This window comes from Silene latifolia, chromosome 8, assembly GCF_048544455.1.
Source record: "Silene latifolia isolate original U9 population chromosome 8, ASM4854445v1, whole genome shotgun sequence".
Lineage (NCBI taxonomy): Eukaryota > Viridiplantae > Streptophyta > Magnoliopsida > Caryophyllales > Caryophyllaceae > Silene > Silene latifolia.
The window spans coordinates 85,829,205-85,846,294 of record NC_133533.1 but is presented as its reverse complement, the minus strand read 5'-3'; positions in this window follow the sequence as shown (position 1 = coordinate 85,846,294).

The window sequence follows — 17,090 nt, the reverse complement described above, 5'->3', positions numbered from 1 at the left end:
GTTTTATGAGCATAATCGAGCACAGTAGGAACGCATTAAATCAATTGAAGTCGATTTCTCCAAGCGCAGAAAATTCCATGGAAGATCGATTATCTCTCTATCAATCGTCGTTATAGCGCATTATTTTTCGATTTCTTCTTATTTTCCGCGTTTTCGCTCAGATTCGCAGGTGATTCTCTCCATCCTTCGCTTTAATTTCGCAAATCTCGTCATTTTTACTGGTTTTGATTTGATTTTCGGTGTCAATTTATTTTAACTTCGCATGCCTTTGTTACTTTATTACGGATCGAACATTGTTTAGAGTTGTTGCATTTAAGTTGTTGATTGTATTTTTATGATTTTATTTCTATTTTGCTCACTGATTTACTTGATTTTGTGTGTTTTCGATCCGAGCTTGTTTTCTCTAGTTCTTTTTGCATAGTATCCTTGGATGATGTTTGGGCCAAACATCACATAATAGGGAAAGACCCACTTAATAAATAAATGGGTCTAATGAGAAGGAAGGGAGCCCACGGTTGGAATAAGCACGGAGAAGGGAAATGGGCCGGCATGCACGCAGGAGAAGACTGGAGCCCATTGAAGGAGGCGTCTGGAATTAGGAAAAAGGGTCAAGGAGATGTCAGGGAGATCAGGAAGAATTGAGGGAGACGGCCAAACATGGAAAGAGTTATTATGGAAGTTATATTCCCTTTCCATAATCAAGGTAGGACATGCCTAGGGTTCTTACCCTATAAATAGCCAAGGAAGCAATCAAAAAAGGACATTCATACACACATCCGCATTCTCATCAAGACATCAACACATTCACGTACACACGATCTTACAAGCTCGATACCTCGTGTTAGCAAACGGATCATTACGCCTTAATTGTAATCATCCTCCCATTCAAGAATAGTACAATATTTGGCAGCGTACCGTCCCTCCCGCGGTTGTTCCCACATTGGGTTTTCCGCGTCACCAAATCTTACGTGTCAATTTATATTTCGTACTTTATTTCCTTATTTAAACATCATCATACAAACAATCATTCAGTTAACTAACGAGTAAGACCGCATTGACCCGAATCAATTAATTCGGTAAAAAATACCTAAACAGTTTGGCACCCACCGTGGGGCATTGTGGTCGTCAATCGTTGATATTCTAAATACACGATGGATAAGCAAGCATCGGACGCCATGTCAAGGAGCAGACAAACGTCGCCACCACACACTTCTACTCAAAATCCAGCATCAACAGTGGCAACACATGCTCCCGGACATACTTCGAGAACAACATCAACAACAAAAACCTCTCTACCTCCTAAGACTCCTGCTGTCATAACCCAAGCCAGATCAGATAAGGGAGCAGCAAAGTCAGGCCTCACTCCGCCACCTAGTCCCACACAGATCTTGCTCACTGGCGTGGAGAACCTCCGAAAAGCCATGGAAAACATGAGAGAAGACCAGAAAAAAGCAGAAGCTGAAGTAAGGAAGAGAGACAGAGAACTCTGGGTGCAGATAGACATCCTGAAACAGCAGTCTGCCACCCCAGTGAGCAGGACAGAGGAAGGAAGGTCTCCACTGGTAGATCTGACACAAGGGGCAACAGGCAGCAGGAATCCACTTCGACAGATACCAGCCGAACTGGTAACAAGGTTGGATCTAACTACAGTACCGACTGATGGAAGAATAACCCCACAAGGGCTGGGATATCTCACACCGGACACCTGGCCATCGGCCAGCCGTGCGGAGACGCGAACAGGTGGCATCCCTATCGCCAGCTTTAAGAATCGATCGACGCGCTGAGCGATCCGAGTGGAACCAAAAAATGAACGCGCAAAGCAGGGACAATCGTTACTTCAACCCCTCTAGCCGAACACATCGTAACCATCAAGAGCTCGGGTCGAGGCGAAAGATACTAAACCAAAGAAAATGACAGCACCCCAGATTCAGCAAAGATAACAAATCAATAGTACTTGGAGCTAAAAGAAATACGAGCAGGGTCCCAGGGCTGCCACCCCCACTCGAGAAAGCAGCACTAGACAGCTATGCCGACTCACCATTTGTGGACACCATATCCATCACATCCATGCCAAAGGGATTCACAAATCCAAATATGCCTCTCTTTGACGGACAAAGCATCCCTTTGACCATATAAGCCAAGACTGAGCGAAGATGATGACAAGAATGTACCGTAGGGCAAGTCAAGGAGGCTTGCATGTGCAAATAATTTGGATCCACCTTAACAGGACCGACACTTCGATGGTTTGTGAGCCTGCCCAACAGGTCGATATCCACATTTGCTGAATTAGTGAACGCATTCACTCAACAACTTGCAAGCAGTAGGAAGCCGCAGAAGGATGTAGGAGATCTGTACAGAATCGTCCAGGGGGCAGGAGAGACCATTGGAGAGTACAATACTAGGTTCAACAATGAGAAGGTAGCAGTATGAGAGTGCGACTTTTCTACAGCAGTAGAAGCCTTCAGAAGAGGCCTCCACCATGACTCCGACCTATACAAGCAGCTGACTATGCATCCCTGCCATAGTTTTGAGGCAGTACAAGAAAAGCGCACCGCCGCAATCGGGGACTGGAAGAAGACATCCTAGCCAGAGCCAGCCTACCTAATACACCAAGTGTTTCTAGTACCTCAGCCGTGGAAAAATCAGGAAGAAAGCAAACCACCAGCAAGAAGGATGAGAGATACAGGCCATATGGAAGGGGAGTCAACAGAATCGTGGAAAATCAGCAACTCCCTAATCTGGCAGAATATGGATTCACTACGGGCGTTGAAGGAATCCTGAAGGCACTCAGGGAGATGGGAGATGGAGTCAGGTGGCGCAACCCACCAGTAGAAGGACACGCATGGAGAAAAGATAGCAAAAAGAAGTGTGAATTCCACCGTGATATTGGGCACAATACTGAGGATTGCTACACATTATGGAGAGAAGTCAAGCGCCTATATGAACAGGGAAAGCTGAGCCACCTATTACCACGTGAAGGCAAGCAACAAGATAAGGTAGGCACCACCAAACCTGCAACCCCACCCACATGCACCAAAATCATAAACGTGATAACAGGCGGCTCAGACCTAAGTGGGCTGACGTACTCAGCAGCTAAGAGATATGCTACCGAGACCAAAGAAGATAGGCCAGCAAATTCTTGCAGAATTTCTCACAACGACTTACCAGCTGTCAGCTTTGATGCAGGAGATACATATGACAAACGAGAGCATCATGACGCGCTTATTATCACCCTTTCAATGGCCAATTGCACAGTTAGAAAGGTCCTGGTAGATACAGGTAGCTCAGTCAACCTGATCATGCTGAAGACCATAGAAATCATGGGATTCAGCGAGAAGGATTTGCAGAAGAAAACTATCCCGCTAGTAGGCTTCGGGGGGAGACACCAACTCACTGGGCGAGATAGTCATCCCAACCTATGTGGGGGGAGTCAACAAGCAAGTCAGGTATCTGGTTATAGACGGACCTTCCACCTACAATGTCATTCTGGGAAGGTCGTGGCTACACCAGATGAAAGCAGTCCCCTCAACATATCACCAATGCATAAAGTTCCCCACACCATGGGGAGTAGAGACAATAAGAGGAGATTAGGAGGAAGCTAGAGGCTGCTATAAGAAGGCACTAAAATGCACTGCCAGCCCTCCCGCATAGCAATTACAGAAGCAGCTTGTCCAGGACGAATACATCGAGCCTCCGGAAGAAGAGCTAGATCAAATTAACCTGGACAAGCTGCACCCAGAGTGAACTGTGCTAATTGGAGCAGGATGCACAGGAAGCTTGAGACAGTAATTAATCAAATTCCTGTAGGATAACATGGATTGTTTCGTATGGTCACTGTAACACCCCCGCACACCAGAACGCCTTACCAAGGACCATTCCAGTATATGACGGTGTCACCATCTCGGTCTCCCGAGGAGGTAGATCAAATTAGACAATACAAGAACAATATTATATCATTAGAATATCTGTTACAATACCATTCGATTCAAGGTCCCTAAAATAAAGTTTAATTACAACACTTGTGACTACATCTCTAGACCAGTGGCGTGATGACTCGATCCCTCCAATCCCAGCAGCAGTAATCAACAATACCTACTAAACCAACTGCTCACCATCCCCGAATGGATCACCGCAGATACCACAAAACAACACGGGGTCAGTACTGACTAATCAAATATAAGATAAGACAATAAAGTAAACAGCTGATCATCCACCCTCTCCACCTTACCGCATCGTACCATAACCGACTACACCGCGAAGGGTGTAGCCCTGCCAGGTTACCCATCGCAACAGGTAACCCTCGCCGCCAGTGGGTGACCGCAGTCCATTCCCACCTAGTCCAGCTCATCATCGAGTGACCAACATTCCCTGTCTCTTAATGTGCACATCCCCTCCCGTGACGGGTTCCACGGAGGGCGAACTAGGGTGTGAAGCCACTCCCGCAAGTGACTCCACCACAATCACACCCACAAGATCACAAAATTGTCACACACCACAACGACATCATCACCCCAACAACCATACTCCGATGATCAGTAGATAAACACAAATTACAATACAATCATAATCTCAAATCAATTAACAGTAGACTGAGTAGGGAGACCCTACCTCATCGCAAAGCATGAAAGACTTCCATCTACAGCCACGCACGACTCCAATAAGTACCCTTGCACATCGGTGACGACATAGACAACCACCACCTACGTCCTCTTTGCTCCGCGAATCCCGACATTCCCATGGTAGGGGTTTAGGCTAATTTCTTTAAGGTATGAGGCTATGGAGTGATAGAGTAGGGTAATGGTCTAGGGTTAGAGAAAGAGAAACTGTCGAGGAAATGAGAAAAAAGAAATGAATCTCGCGAACTCGCATTTATAATAACGCGTCGACAGCAGCCATGCTCGGTCGAGTATAGGAATACTCGGCCGAGTAGACTCCACTCGGTCGAGTATTGGTGATACTCGGCCGAGTGGCCTCAGCTAGGTCGAGTAACTAACCTATACGTCTCCTATTGCCAGTCTGATCCCTCACCCAATCATCCCTAAGGTCTGTTTGGTCAACAAGATCGGTCAACAACGTTCCTACAATTCCTGGGTGTTACAATCTTCCCCCCTTAAAAGAACTTCGTCCCCGAAGTTCAGCCCGTACGACACTCCCCGCAAGATTACGTACCATGACCTTAACCACCTTCACAAAGGTACACAAATTCACACTATCCATACATTACCATCAGCCATCTTATTCAACAACAATCGCTTATCACAGCTACCTTTCCAAACAACGCTACTCACTAACTTACACATATACATACGGAGATTAGCGAAATTCCTATGCCTTATTTTGCCAAACATGGCACCACTATTATTGACCCTAAAACACGTATGCAACCCATTTTCAAAACAGTATTCATCCCTATACTTACACAAGTATGCAATTGCAACACTTTACACAATGTAAGAAAAGCATACACAAATGTAAACTACCACGTTCCGTACGTTTATATTAAATATACAAATGCAAAGCGATACACCATTGTAAAGTACATAAGTACACAATCACCACATTCCGAACACGTATACCAATTATCATCAATTGAATCGAATCTTCATATTACTTGACACCCTTGCGCCATATAATTTTCATATTAATTGAATACAACATAGATGCGGCTTAAAGAAAACATAATTGTAATCCAGTAATTCCGAATGTGAACACACCTAACATACATATGATTCCCAATATTTCATAAAATTAAATACTTACACATAAATAAAATACATATTTCATAAATAAAATACTTATCATAAAAATTGAGTTGAGACATCCGTGTATAGTATAATCTTCATATTACCCGAATACAACATAGCTACCGCTTCAAGGAAACATGAACATAAATTCCGAATGTTAACTACATACATGTGATTCCAAAGTCATAGGTATAACTAAACACATATTTTACATAATTAAATACTTAATTCCGCGACATTACTCTTCCCCCCTTAAAGGAACTTCGTCCCCGAAGTTCACTACCAACCAAAGCTAATACGTAGTATATCTCCCTTTATGACATCGCACACTTATGACTTATAAAGACCGAGACATTTCGGCACCCCACTAATGTATAACGTCTCAATATAATTAATGAGAGTCTTATGCGTAACTCGTTGAGGCATTTATCACTGCAATCAAATATATACCCATATAAAACTTATTACCATTACTACACTGGCTGCGTATGGTGCTACCTTTCACATAATTTAATGATTCGAGTCTTCCTCCCCTAACCACTTAAGTTCCCGACAACCAAGCAATGTCATAAAACGAAACATTCTCAATCACGTATCCGTGATACAACTATCATTCATCTATGCGGCATGTTATAGTATAAAATAACAAAATAAGATATGAACCACTCTCTCATACAGTTATCATATAACCTTCACCTGTGCCTTCTGTTACATCAACATTCGGCCGAGTATGAAGGCTACTCGGTCGAGTAAGCAATACTCGGTCGAGTATATTTGTATACTCGGCCGAGTGAGCTCTACTCGGTCGAGTACTGCTTATACTCGGCCGAGTTATCATAACCAGAGGGCGTTTTAACGACATTACTTATAGTATTCACCATCAACCTGCACAAAATTCTTCGCAGCAATATCAAGCACAACAAATTCCTACCATAGTCGACATTCAACACATCTGCCTACGATAATTAAGTAACTAACGGCCTTATGGCCAAATACAGTCATCCAACGAGAGATACCAAATTCCGAAAGCAACATCCAAAGAAGAAGCAATAAATCCGACACAACAAAACAAGTCCATCACCACTAAATAAGTCTAACATCCAAGAAATCAACTAAATAGTCTAACAACCTAAGATCAGCAACGAGGACCCTCCTCCATGTCATCACCACCACCTGCGCCCAAGTACTGCACCGAACTCCCTGCACCTGGAAAACCTGCTGCTGCTGAGTAGTCCCCTCCTAGCTGACTGCCGGAGTTGGCTCCCCACGGTCTTGCGAGGTACCCAAACTCAGTCTCCTCTGGAGGTCTCCAGAAACTCGGGTCCACCCCATAACTGTGGAACACTCCCGTATCCACTCCCGGTCCTCTCCACCAGACAGGCTGTGCCAACTCAGTCCCGATGCCCTGATTAAGGGTCATCTCGTGTAGGTTGCGGAGCACCAAAGTAGAAGAGATCCGCTCGGCCCGGCTCTTGAGGCATCCTAGGGTCATGCACACCGTAGGGTACGGTGAGTACGATAAGGATGGTAAGGGTAGGAGTCGGGGCGAGTAAGAGGGCTCGGACACAACCGGGTCTACCCTAGGGCTGCCTAACTCCACGACGCTCCCTAGGTGGGGAGGTGCCTGCTCGCCGTCCCTCATGTACGGTGACAGGCTCAGGTAAGTCGAGGAGAATCCGTGGGTCAATCAGGTAAGACTGGGGCTCAGGTCTAGGAATGCCACAAGGCTCCCACTCGGCCAAATGATCAACAACAGGGAGATGAGCTGGGTCCGGAAGCACCATCCACATAGTCCCTCTCACCCTCCAAGCATACGACCCATCATCTATCTTCCTCAACCATCGGTTCTGACGCCAATACTGGGCGTCCATGGTGGGTACAACCTTAACATACTCATTCTCCTCAGGAGGTGGGGCCTCAAAGTCGGTCAGTCGCTGAGCTAGGCGGGTCACTATGGCCCCGCAAGCAATGAATCGGGTCTCAGACTGTGCCATGCACTCCAGACTAGAGCACACTATACCAGGAGCACTGTAGTAAAACGGTTTCCGGCGGTGGAGGTTAAGGTAAGACATAAGGAGCATGACTTCGTAAGAATTGAGCTTACTCACGTCCTCTCTCGAGTACAACAAACAAGTCATCATCCTTAGAAACATACGAAGGGACACGTGCTGAATGTCATTAATCAACATGGCATTGACGCTAGGGGCGGGTCCGCTACAAATACGGAAGGTGCGAGGTGCGCCACTGTTCTTGGCCACGTCACTAAGGTAGTCATCATCCTCGGCCTCTAAACCCAAATGGTCAGCCAACTCGTCAAGGGTAAGCTCATGATCCTCATTCATGAGACGAAAAGAGACGGTCTTGCCCTTCCTATCATACACAAAAGAGCTCAAAAACTCTAAGGTTAAGTGGGGGTAGGATTTCTTTCTCAAGTGATACAACCCCTCCATGCCCAAAATCTTGAAAATGTGAACTATGTCCTCCTTAATCCCCAGAGTCTCAAGGATACTAGGGTTGACACAACGGGTGGGGCGAAAAGGACGGCGCATAAGAGCCACGAAAGTCTTACGATGATCGAAGTTAGCAAAAATTACTGATGGATGTGCCTCCACCGGCGGTACAACCGGTCCACTGCTACATTGCCCAGCCTCGAGTTGGACATTCGCGCGAGGTCTCTTGTTGGGTAAACCTCTAGTTTTCACCATCTTTAAGAAAATCATTTTTAACAAAGGATTGACACTTGAAAGTTCTTAGCACAAAAGACGGTTTGTTTTACTTGTATCACGATTTTAGAATGAGGTTTCTAAGATAACTATCAGAAAATCACCAACTACTTTACAATTCATATGGTTCCAAGTTTTCAAATTCTTCAAATCAAAGGATACTCATCAACAGTAAGGGAAATTTCGTTTTTGCTAACCCTAGAATTCAGAAATTGAATTTTACCTCATGAAATTAATCAACCAAAATATACGCAAGTTCTATATGTGGTCAAATTCGAAAATCAATAAGTTTAAGACAGAATTTCGATTGTTTTTAACAAGAAATTGAAATATAGCATGCTAATACACAAAGTCTTTGAAAACAATTAAGGAATTTGAGTTTAAATCTTACCTTAAACTGATTTAGGGCAAATAAGAACAAGTGTGACACCAAGATTTTACCCAAGAGCTTGAGAAAGGATGAGTATGGAGTTTTAGAGAGAAGGAAAGATGAAGATGGGAGGCGGAAATAAGAAAGAAAAGTACGAAATTAGGGTTTTTGTATAACCCGCAAATGGCCTGCTACAGCAATACTCTGTCGAGTGTTGGGAATACTCGACCGAGTGTTCACTACTCGGTCGAGTATTCAGTATACTCGGCCGAGTGTGCACTCCTCGGTCGAGTACCTTTCTTACTCGATCGAGTTTTGAAGAACAGAAGCGATTATTACTTTCACATTACAGACACACGGGTATTGTAACTTGATACTCGGCCGAGTATGATCCACTCGGTCGAGTTTTCCGAAAACGAATAAGGAGTAGTAACTTTTCATTATTCCTGCAAGATTAAACAATATCGTTCGGAGTTCCGGACATCCGGCTCGTCACTATTAACGATGATTTCTACCACATTAACACACATCACATAACATCCATCATCGGAACAATCATCATTCCTACCTTTATTCCTCCCTTTCCCCACAACTATCTTATTCTATCTTTATAGCATACTAACAAACTAACTACAGTACCTGCAAAGTCTAATTCTTATGTCACATCATCGTTAATTCCGCTAAACACCAGACATATCCCATAATCATATTTGTAACATAGTAATTCAACACATAACACATTCATCGTGAAACAAATTGATTAATTTGTCACTGATCACACATTGCAATAATTCCATATTCACTTCCACTTTTCCACACATATATCTAACACATACCACTTTAATAATAGATACACACATAATAGATGCACACAACATACATCACCTAGCAATCCACGACTTACACTAGCTACCCTTTTTCCCGTGTCTGGCTTAAGTCCGATGGGGCCATGATTTTGAAATGAGGGCGCCTACTCACCCAAAATCTAGCATCGGCTGGGGCTCCCAATGTACATACACCTGGTTCATTTTAATTGACACCCTATGTTCATTAATTTCGTTAGTTCAGGTTCCAAAATCGTCGGCTCTGATACCACTTTGTAACACCCCCGCACACCAGAACGCCTTACCAAGGACCATTCCAGTATATGACGGTGTCACCATCTCGGTCTCCCGAGGAGGTAGATCAAATTAGACAATACAAGAACAATATTATATCATTAGAATATCTGTTACAATACCATTCGATTCAAGGTCCCTAAAATAAAGTTCAATTACAACACTTGTGACTCTACATCTCTAGACCAGTGGCGTGATGACTCGATCCCTCCAATCCCAGCAGCAGTAATCAACAATACCTGCTAAACCAACTGCTCACCATCCCCGAATGGATCACCGCAGATACCACAAAACAACACGGGGTCAGTACTGACTAATCAAATATAAGATAAGACAATAAAGTAAACAGCTGATCATCCACCCTCTCCACCTTACCGCATCGTACCATAACCGACTACACCACGAAGGGTGTAGCCCTGCCAGGTTACCCATCGCAACAGGTAACCCTTGCCGCCAGTGGGTGACCGCAGTCCATTCCCACCTAGTCCAGCTCATCATCGAGCGACCAACATTCCCTGTCCCTTAATGTGCACATCCCCTCCCGTGACGGGTTCCACGGAGGGCGAACTAGGGTGTGAAGCCACTCCCGCAAGTGACTCAACCACAATCACACCCACAGCATCACAGCTGTCACACCACAACGACATCATCACCCCAACAACCATACTCCGATGATCAGTAGATAAACACAAATTACAATACAATCATAATCTCAAATCAATTAACAGTAGACTGAGTAGGGAGACCCTACCTCATCGCAAAGCATGAAAGACTTCCATCTACAGCCACGCACGACTCCAATAAGTACCCTTGCACATCGGTGACGACATAGACAACCACCACCCACGTCCTCCTTGCTCCGCGAATCCCGACATTCCCATGGTAGGGGTTTAGGCTAATTTCTTTAAGGTATGAGGCTATGGAGTGATAGAGTAGGGTGATGATCTAGGGTTAGAGAAAGAGAAACTGTCGAGGAAATGAGAAAAAAGAAATGAATCTCGCGAACTCGCATTTATAATAACGCGTCGACAGCAGCCATGCTCGGTCGAGTATAGGAATACTCGGCCGAGTAGACTCCACTCGGTCGAGTATTGGTGATACTCGGCCGAGTGGCCTCAACTAGGTCGAGTAACTTACCTATACGTCTCCTATTACCAGTCTGATCCCTCACCCAATCATCCCTAAGGTCTGTTTGGTCAACAAGATCGGTCAACAACGTTCCTACAATTCCTGGGTGTTACAGTCACACGATGACATGATAGGAATATATCCATCCATCATAACGCATAAGCTTAGTGTGGACCCAAAGTGTAAACCCATCCAGCAGAGAAGAAGAAAGTTTGCAGCAGAACGAAACAAGGTGATTAACCAGGAGGTAGATAGTCTGCTGGCAGCAAATAAATTAAGAGAAGTAAAATATCCAGAATGGCTGTCCAACGTGGTGGTGGTACCTAAGAAGTATGTGTAGACTTCACTGATCTCAACAAGGCATGCCCTAAATATCCCTTCCCGCTGCCTCATATTGATGCAATGGTAGATGCAACAGCTGGACATGAAATGTTGACATTCCTGGACGCATGGTGTGGATACAATCAGATCAAGATGGATCCTGTAGATCAAGAGAAGACAGCATTTATGTCTAAAAGAGGAATATATTGCTACAACGTCATGCCATTCGGCCTAAAGAACGCAGGATCAACGTATCAAAGGCTAGTTAACCGCATATTCAAAGAGCATATATGAAGAACTATGGAGATATATATTGATGACATGCGGCACCTGGCAGAAACATTCAGCACCCTAAGGGAATACAAAATGAAGCTAAATCCATCTAAATGCACCTTCGGGGTATCCTCTGGCAAATTCTTAGGTTACATTGTAACTCGAAGAGGAATAGAAGCTAGCGTCGAGCAGATCAAAGCCGTCTTACAACTAGAATCACCTGAAAAGCCTAAGGATGTTCAAAGACTAGCTGGAAAGGTAGCAGCCTTAAGTAGGTTCATCTCAAGATCTTCAGATAAGTGTAGGCTGTTTTACGACATACTGAGAAAGAGCCAGAAGTTTGAGTGGACCACGGATCACGAGCAAGCTTTCAGAGAGCTGAAACACTACCTCAGCAGCCCACCACTACTGTCAAAACCGGAACCAGGAGAACCACTATTCCTATACCTGGCCGTCACAGAGGTGGCAGTGAGCGCTGTTCTGGTCAGAGAGCAAGAAAAGGAGCAGAAGCCAGTCTACTACGTAAGCAAGTCTCTGCTACCGGCAGAGACCAGGTACACATCTCTTGAAAAATTAGTACTAGCACTGGTAGTAGCATCTCGCAATCTGCGCCCCTATTTTGAGACCCACATCATACATGTCGTGACCAACTACCCGCTAAAATCTATCATGAGGAAGCCTGAACTGTCAGGCAGAATGTCGAAGTGGTCTGTACACCTCAGTGGGTACGATATCCATTATGACCTCAGAACAGTAATCAAGTCGCAAGCATTAGCCGACTTTGTGTCAGACTTCAGCCCAGCCATCCAAAATCTGGCAGATGAGGAAATCCTCACCCTAGGGGGAAACAAGGAGGCAGAGGTCTGGCAGATGCATATTGACGGAGCCTCCAACAAAAAGGGGGCAGGAGTAGGGTTAATCCTGCGGTCACCACAGGGACACCTGACAGCACAAGCGGTGAGATGTGAATTCAAGGCAACCAACAATGAAACAGAGTACGAGGCCTTGATATTAGGAATGAAGCTAGCTCTGGAGTTAGGAGTCAGGCACCTGCACATATCCAGTGACTCTCTACTAATAGTCAATCACGTGAATGATGAGTTTATAGCTAGAGATTCGAAGATGATTGCATACTTAAAAATAGCAAAGGAGTTAAAACAGAAATTCGGAACTTGCAAGCTTAGACAAATCCCCAGAGATCAGAACGTGGAAGCAAATGCCTTAGCAACTCTGAGGGCAACATTCAAACCAACAGAACTTTCCAGCATTCCAATAGCACACATGCTAGAGCCTTCCATCCAGAAGACAGATGAAATAGATAAAGGAGAACTGGAGGATCCACAGAATAGAGAAGGAGTCCAGGTAGCTACAGAGGTAGATGAAAACTCTCAGCCAGCCGATCAAACAACCGAACAAGCAGATGACAGGGGTTGGCGCACACCCTACCTAAACTGGATGCGTCATAGCAAGCTATCAGATGACAAGAAAGAAGTAAGGGCTTTCAGAGTGAAGGCCTCTAGATTCATACTTATTGACGATATGCTATTCATGAAATCACTGGCAGGCCCCTACTTACGGTGCCTAGACAAGGAAGAGGAGCAGACTGTGTTACATGATCTCCACAGTGGCGAATGTGGAAACCATGCAGGGGGGCAGGAGTCTGGCAAATAAAGCCCTCAGGCACGGATACTACTGGCCTACAATGAAGGCAGATGCAGCAGAATATGCACGCAAATGTGACGCCTGCCAGTGCTCAGCACCAATGATCCATCAGCCAGCAGAACCCTTGCACCCTATCATTTCTCCCTGGTCATTCATGGCATGGGGCATGGACATAGTAGGACCTCTGCCAAGAGCCACAGGAAACAGGACATGGATGTCTTTGGCGATGACATTACTTCTCCAAGTGGGTAGAGGCGAAAGCATTCACGTAAAAGGACAAACAAGTCATTTCGTTTATAAAATAAAACATCATTTGCAGGTTTGGTATCCCATCAGAAATCATATGTGACAATGGCTCACAATTCATCTCCAACGATACCGAGGGATAATGTGCCAGGTGGAGCATCACCCTAAAAAAGTCAGCACCCAGGACTCCAAAGTTCAACGGGCAAGTCAATCCAAAGAACAAAATCATCATGGACAATCGAGAAGGAGGTTACAGGATTTAGGAGGAAAGTAGGCAGATGAATTGCCACTAGTATTATGGTCAGATAGAATGACACCAAAGGTAGCAACAGGTCAAACACCCTTCAGCCTGGTGTTTGGCGCAGAAGCAGTCATCCCATCAGAAGTTCTAGTTCCCACCCACAGGTATGGATGTATGACAGGGGAACTGAACAATGTAGAGATGGTCAGAAGCCTGGACTCAGTCGACGAGCTGCGAGGAAGCGCAAAAATACGTCTGGCTGCCTACAAGCAGTCAGTGGCCATGATTTACAATAAGAATGTGAAAGTCAGGCTCCTGGAGGTAGGAGAACTGGTTCTTCGAGAGGTGTTTCAAAACACTAAGAATCGAAAGGCAGGAAAATTCGCCTACAAATGGGAAGGACCATACCAGGTAGAAGGAGTTGTTGGTCATGGTGCATACAGACTGATGACTATGGACGGTCAAATCATACAACGCCCATGAAACATACTTCACCTGAAGAGATATTACTTTTAAAAATAAGTAGATTTTAGCCTTCAGGATGATGTACTATGAAAAACCAAATCATTTTGAAATTAAAATAAAAATCCGGTAGTAGGCATACTGCCAATTTCACTCCTATTTCTAGTGTCTCTAACTATTTTAAAATTATAAACTACTATTAGATAGTGTGGTCTAGCAGCGTCCTGGGACCAAAATTGCTCTGGTATCTCATGAGATCGCGACAGGTACTTCACATCATTTCAATAGATTTTTCTATTTTCAGGCTTCTCTAGGTACATCACTCTGAATCCTAGTGTCTATGGTACGTTGAAAGGGTATCTAGCAGGACTGTCAACTGCCAACGCGGGGTGACAAGGCACATGGCACTCCAACATGCCTAACCTATTTTCTCCACAAGGAGCACCCTCACCAGGCGGACTGTGGAACTGATCGGTCCGTTTCGTATTCACAAATAAATAGATGTGGTCGTTGGTTACGGTCGAATCAAAACACAATTTATAGCTTAACAAGCAACTCTACAATTAGTAAAGAGGCAAGTAAAGGTCGGATCCCAAGGGACGGGAGTTGAAATGAGATTTCTATTGTAACTAGCGGTGTCTAAGGGGTGTCACAAATTGGGTTGATGTAGAAGGTTACTAAACTAGAATAACAATGAAAATAAACAAGCAAGATGAATAAAAAGGGGGTGTAAACAATTGATTAAAGGCACTAGGGTGTCATGGGATCATAGGGGAATCCTGGGATATGATCATACAAACATGTTCTCAAATTAAAAGCAAGCAATTATTGTTGTGATGGATTGAGTTGGGTTATATCTTACAATCCTAGGAAAGTTTGGGTCCCGGAGCCGAATCGATTAGATTGTACAACACCTACAAGTCGACTTAATCTTCCCTACTCAACAACATGCATGGTCTAATGAGACTCGAGTTGGGTTATGTCTTACAAGTCTCATTGAAAAGATAAGAGATGATAGTAAATGCAAGGATTCATAGGCTTAGCATTTCATCAAGTATAACATGTGCATGAGTTGAAATCAAAACAAGCAAGCAAATAAAGCATGAAAGCATATTAATTTAAGCATGAATCATTCCCCATGTTGGTTTCCCCTAATCACCCATTAACCCTAGCTAAGAGACTACTCACTCATTATCATGTTGATCATGCTAGCAAGGTTGTCAATCATACCAACAATATGAAACATGATGAATAAATGAAAGTAATTAACAATAATTAAAAAGGGATTAAGAGATTATACCTACTAATGATTCCAATAATAAAGCAAGAATAATAGAAGTACTTGAATGCTAGATTGAGAGGTTGTCAATCCCCCAATAATAACCCAAATAATCTTCAATTACCCAAAATAAAGGATGAACAAAAGAGAGATTAAAGAACTAAAACTTGGATTAAAACTTGATTAATACTTGATTACAATATTGAGGAGAGTTTTGATTGGTATTAACTACACTAATTATTGATAATAAGAACATGCTCCTCTAATTAGCCTAATGGGGTATTTATAGTGAAAATTAGGGAGGATGCATTAGGGTTAACTAAGGGCTAAACTAGTAATTACACTTTTTAAGTTGAGCAAGGAGGACCCGGTATTGTCTGATAGAAGGGCTTCTCTTTTCGTAGCTTGAAGAAGGCAAACCGTGCTGTGAAGAAATCCGGGCGGAATAAGGTCGGGACGGCCGGATTTGGGCGATGGAATCCGAGCGGATTCTGGGGAATCCGGACGGATTGTTGAGGGTGAATCCGAGCGGATTCTGGCACGGGACACTCGGATTGTGCAGGACGGACGGATTGCTGGAAATCCGCTCGGATTGTCAGTCAACATAGTAACTTCTTCTTTTCTTCCCTTTTCTTCATAAATTCCTTGGGGATTTCCTTGGGGACTCAAGGATCTTTCCTCAACATTGCTCTTCTACTATGATATGTAGAGGTGGCAATCGGGTCAGTCGGGTCGGGTTTGGGTCGGGTCAAGTCGGGTCGGGTCATATCGGGTTCGGGTCATATCGGGTCAGCATACCCTTTCGGGTCGAGTCGGGTCGGGTTCGGGTCGTTATCGGGTCGGGTCATTTCGGGTCAAATGATGTATCGGGTCGGGTCGGGTTTGGGTCGGGTCATTATCGGGTCTGGTAACTTAATCGCATTACTACAATTTTTTATCATTAAATATAGTTTTTAACCTATAATTTAGTTTAATTACTTTATTACTAAGTCAAACATATCAATCTAAACACAAAATCACTTTCATTTTGATCAAAATTAAGCTTAATAACTATCGATTCATCAATTTAATCGGGTCAACATCGGGTCGGGTCAATATCGGGTCGGGTCTGGGTCGGGTTCGGGTCACTGATAATCGGGTCATGTCGGGTTACGGGTCATCATCGGGTCAGGTCGGGTCGGTTTCGGGTCGCAATATTTTAGGGTCGGATCGGGTCGGGTTTGCTCGGGTTCGGGTCGGGTCGCTCGGGTCGGGTCAGACTTGCCAGCTCTAATGATATGTACAAAGGCCTTCTAATCTTGTCTCTCCTTGATGCTTGGTCATTGAATTCGATCAATTTAGTCTCGTTTTGCCATGAAAATGCAAGATTCTTACTCCTTTCCTACCAAGGGATCAAAATCTCAAAGAATATGCAAAACAAAGAACTAAAGATAAGAAATGACCCAAATAAGCACTAAAAAGCATGGAAACAAGGCTAATTCGGGGGCTAAATATGCGCCAATTATGGTCACATCAAATATCCC